This window comes from Euleptes europaea, chromosome 4, assembly GCF_029931775.1.
Source record: "Euleptes europaea isolate rEulEur1 chromosome 4, rEulEur1.hap1, whole genome shotgun sequence".
Classification (NCBI taxonomy): domain Eukaryota; kingdom Metazoa; phylum Chordata; class Lepidosauria; order Squamata; family Sphaerodactylidae; genus Euleptes; species Euleptes europaea.
Window position 1 is genome coordinate 4,516,849 of NC_079315.1, and position 5,376 is coordinate 4,522,224.

A 5,376-nucleotide genomic window follows, 5' to 3' on the forward strand; every position below is an offset into this window, starting at 1 on the left:
TCACAACTAGCTTTTAGGTAAATTTTAGTATAATATATTTACTGCAACTATTTTTAGCGTTTTAATGTATTTATGTTAAGCTATGGAGACACTTTTGATATGATACCTACCCTTTTAAAATCCTTTCTAAGATTGCAGTTGCATTCTATGTTCTGGCAAAAGCTGTACATAAATAATAATATTAATAATAATATTAATAATAATAATAATAATCTTAATTGTTCGGGAAGGAAATTTGGCAACTGCCAATGTAATATTGCACTTCATTAATCTGCTTTGAACCTGGACGTTCAACGATGGCGTTTCAACCCTACGGGGCTGGATGCCCCCCCCCCATGGAAAGCGCCCCCCGGCCCTGGCCCGCCACGCGCTTCGTGGTTATAGGGAACCTCCCGCGGAAATGCCCCCCCCCTCGTTTCTCTTTTTGCAACGCGAAGCCCTGGGGGGGGGCGTGCATTTAAGGCCCAACGGGGGAAGTGAAGGGGCTACTCACGAGGTGCGCCGACTCTCCTTTGTAAAGCGCGGACAGGAAAGCCCCGAAAGGGGGGTCTTCTGGCGACCCCCCCCCCTTCGAGGGCGAGCAGCCGCGGGAACGAACCGTGCGGCCGGCAGCGAGTCCCGCGCTCCCCGCCCCGCACACACACGAGGCAAGATGGCGGCGCCCGTTGGCTTCCCGTTGCCTAGCAACCCCCCCCCCCTTCCCAGAGGTGCGGCCTACAAACCTCCGGGCCGGCTGATTGGCTCGGCGGGACAGCGCTGCTTTCATAGGGACATCAGAAAGGCCCTGCTGGGTCAGAGCCGGGTCCATCAAGTCCAGCCGTCTGTCCGCACAGGCGCCAGACAAGACGGCTGCAGCAGCATTAATATCAGAAAGGCCCTGCTGGATCAGACCCATCGAGGTTGGGTGAAAAGAAAATAGACATAAATCTATGTATACATGAATACTGAAAGTATAATTTATTAGAAGAGCTATGTAAAAGTTAAAATTATTTAAATGCATTAAAATAGCACAATAATTTTATATTTTATTAGAGGCGCTATGTAACATTTATTAGAAGCGCTATGTAAAGTTTAGTAGAAGCGCTATGTAAAATTTAAAATTTATTAGAATTTATTAAAATTAAAATTGTGCTATTCATTAAAATAGCACAACGGCATATAAGATAAGATAAAATGTATTAGAAGAGCGATGTAAAATTTAAAATTATTTAAAAGCATTAAAATAGCACAATGGCATATGCCATGTAAATTTTACACAGCGCTTCTAATAAACTTTACATAGCGCTTCAAATAAAATATAAAATTATTGTGCTATTTTAATGCATTTAAATAATTTTAATTTTTACATAGCGCTTCTAATAAATTATACTTTCTGTATTTATACATAGATTTATGTATATTTTCTTATCACCCAACCTCGATGGGTCTGATCCAGCATGGCCTTTCTTATATTAATGCTGGTGCAGTCGCCTTGCTTGTGGGCTTCCTGGAGGCACCTGGTCGGCCCCTGTGTGAACAGACTGCTGGACCTGATGGGCCTGGGTCTGGTGCAGCAGGGCCTTTCTTATGTTCTTATGATGCATACCTATTATCTCCAGGATCAGAGGAGCATATGCCATTGTGCTGTTTTAATGCTTTTAAATAATTTTAAATTTTACATAGCGCTTCTAATAAATTATGCTTTCAGTATTTATACATAGATTTATATATATATTCTTTTCACCTAACCTTGGGTACCCAGCTTTTGTTTTTAGGTTGGTTTCTATTACCCTCCTTTTTTTCTTCCACTTCTCAGACCCATCCAGTCCAGCAGTCTGTTCACACAGTGGCCAACTAGGTGCCTCCAGGAAGCCACAAACAAGCCGACTGCAGCATCATTAACATAAGAAAGGCCATGCTGGATCAGACTGAAGTGCCCAAAATAAAGGTATTTTACCTGTGGCACTATTAACTGCCCCTGTGTACATAAACAGGTGCAGGAATCCTTCCTTTAGACGTGACACCCATGTAGATAAATGTGTGTCAAGGACCCCCCTTCCTCTCTTTCCTCTTGCTTTCTATTGACATAGTCTGCATACAAGCACAAACATTTCTCAGTCTGCAACATTCCAACCTCTAGCTTGTTATCTCATTTCAAAGACATTCGCGAAAGAACTGCTTTGCACTGGCTTTACAGAGACTTTGTTAAGAATGACAGCATGAGAAAAAACAGAAAAGTATCATTATTGAAGGAATAGAAGAGAAAGTGTATAAAAGGTTGATCAATTGTGAGGGTCTCTGCATACAACAATGCGCCTCATTCCTCTACCGGCTTTAGTCCCTTCCAAGTAATATACGGGACGGAATTCGGTCCTTTCGGTTCCGCCCCCGTCACGCCAGAGCTCCAAACCACCCCTGATCTCCAGGAGTGGATTCAGGCAGTTAAATCTACCTGGCCGTGGCTGCTCAAAAATCTTGAGAAGGCGAAAAGCAAGTACAAGGAACAGGCAGACAAACACCGGTCTCCGGGATGGGAGCTAAAGGTGGGGGAGCAAGTGTATCTGTCCACCAAAAACCTCCGCTCTCTTCGTCCCTGCAAAAAACTGAGCGACCGTTATGTGGGACCTTTCCCCATTACCAGAGTGATCAATGAGGTTACCGTGGAACTGAAACTCCCAAAGACCCTCAAGGGAGTCCATCCTGTATTTCATATTAGTCTCCTCAAACCTTATGTGGCAGCTCCCCAGTTCCACCCCCCTCCCGACCATGAGATTCCTACTGTGGTAGGAGGGGATACCCATCTGGAAATATCCAAGGTCTTAGATTCCAAATGGAAGAAGGGGAAACTGTTTTACTTTGTTCGTTGGAAAAACCTTGGGTCCGCTCATGACGAGTGGGTGGCAGCACCCCACATGGCGGCCCCTCGCTTGGTCCGAGAATTCCACCTCGCTTATCCCGATAAGCCTCGCCCTCTCGAGGACCCCGGAGGGGGGCCTTAAGGGGGGCAGAATGTGAGGGTCTCTGTGTATATGTCTCTGCTTCCCATCACCTGCTATCAGTGAACTCGTAAAAGCAGTTCACACCTTCTGGTCTCAGGCGCCAGGCCTGATTGCCCCAAGTATCTTCCCCCCCGCTGTTCTTCCTGTCAGTACTCCCTCAGGCCGATGCGGCCTTGGAAGTGTGATAGCTTCACCAGACATCCTGGGACTCGTCTGATGTTTTGTATTATGCCAAGCTTGTAACTTCCCATAACAATAAGTGTGAACCCCAGTGCCCCAGTGCCCTGGAGTCAATATATTCTGTAAACCCGATTAGCCCCTCACTTGCAACTTGCTATCTGTGCCTGTCTCATCTCCTGATGTCTTCAATAAATCCTTTGTTTCTTTATCAAAGTCTGAACATTTGATTTGGAGAAGTAAACTCAGAGAGAGGGGATCTCTCACATCAATGCTAAATGAAAATGTTATTCTTTCTGCAGTGTGACTCTCTGGGGTCTCGGCTGTAGAGATCTGATCCCAGCTTGTAGTTTAAATTGGTACCATTAACCGGCATAGCTGTAAAACTAACTCCTGATCTCCAGTGCGTTATCCTTTGATCAGACATACCTGGGGATAACGGTTTTTTTTTTTTTTTTTGCACAACAGTACCACCACACAACAGCTGCCTGTGTGCTCAGATTCACTCAGATGCTCAATGCGCCAGAATCTTTCCGGTGGTTGCCACACTGTAGAATAGCTTTCCACTTTGTTAAATATTAGGTGATCTTGCAAAGTGGTATTGCGTAGGTTTTATGGGCTTAGTCTACGTGGGAGACAGTTTCCTACTGTTATCTGAGCATTAATTTTTAATGATTGTTTGATTTTTGTAAACTATTGCGCCTCAGCGTTGCAGACAAGGGTGGATTAAAAAATAATTTTGCTTCCTTGTAACCTGGCTTGACATTTTTAGCTGTTTGCTCCTCATAGTCTCTTATGAGCTGCTATGGCACCCACGTAGTCGATGAGGTCAAGGCCAGTGATTCATGACAGCTCTGCAGGGGAGTCCAGTGTTATCTGCCGCCCTAATCAATCAAAAATTTGAGTGTTCAGTGGGGTTTAAAATACTGCCCGAGAGGTTGTACCTCATTACTTATCTGACAAAGGAAGGTTTGATGCTTGAAAGCTGATACCCAGAAAATCTCGTTGGACTCTAAATTGCTACTGGACTCAAATATAACCAGCAGGGGTTCCCTGTGAAACAATGTCTGGAGATCCCCCCCTCCCGGGAGGTTGGCCACTCTAGCAGCCCCCCCTCCAAAGTAGCCATTTCCTCCAAGGGAACTGATCTCTGCAGTCTGGAGACCCCCCCCCCCAAGGTGGGCAACTTAAGCAGCCCCCCCCTCCAAAGCAGCCATTTTCTCCAGGTGAACTGATCTCTGCAATCTGGAGATCCCCCCTCCCCGGAGGTTGGCAACCCTAGTAGCCCCCCTCCAAAGCAGCCATTTCCTCCAGGGGAACTGATCACTGCAGTCTAGAGACACCCCCCCAAGGTGGGTGACTCTAGCAGCCCCCCCCCTCCAAAGCAGCCATTTCCCCCAGGGGAACTGAATCTCTGCAGTCTGTAAATCCTCCCCACTGGAGGGTGGCATCCCTAGCAGCCCCCCCCCCTCCAAAGCAGCCATTTCCCCCAGGGGAACTGAATCTCTGCAGTCTGTAAATCCTCCCTACTGGAGGGTGGCATCCCTAGCAGCCCCCCCTCTCCAAAAGAGCCATTTCCTCCAGGGGAACTGAATCTCTGCAGTCTGTAAATCCTCCCCACTGGAGGGTGGCATCCCTAGCAGCCCCCCCTCTCCAAAAGAGCCATTTCCTCCAGGGGAACTGAATCTCTGCAGTCTGTAAATCCTCCCCACTGGAGGGTGGCATCCCTAGCAGCCCCCCCCCCTCCAAAGCAGCCATTTCCCCCAGGGGAACTGAATCTCTGCAGTCTGTAAATCCTCCCCACTGGAGGGTGGCATCCCTAGCAGCCCCCCCTCTCCAAAAGAGCCATTTCCTCCAGGGGAACTGATCTCTGCAGCCTGGCCAGCTGTCATAACCCGGGTAGATCGCCATCGTCCCTCCCCCGGAAGTTGGCAACCCTTGTCCTGCGATTTCCGTTAGAGTTGGGATGGGGGCGGGGACTCAGGAGGCGGCCGCCTCCCGGCCCCGCCTCCGACGGCGGGGAACGGAGGCGCGTCCAATCCCGAGCGGGCAGGGGGCGCGCCTCGCCGGCGCCCTCCCTTCTGAGTGGCCTAGGAGGAAGAGGCGGGCCGTGCGCCCCCGCTCCTCCAATCGGCGCGGGGGCAAGGGACCGGGAGGGACGCGCCGGCGCGTTGCCCCCGGCAGTCGGCGCCCGGCGGCGGGAGAGGGCGGCCGTGCCGCC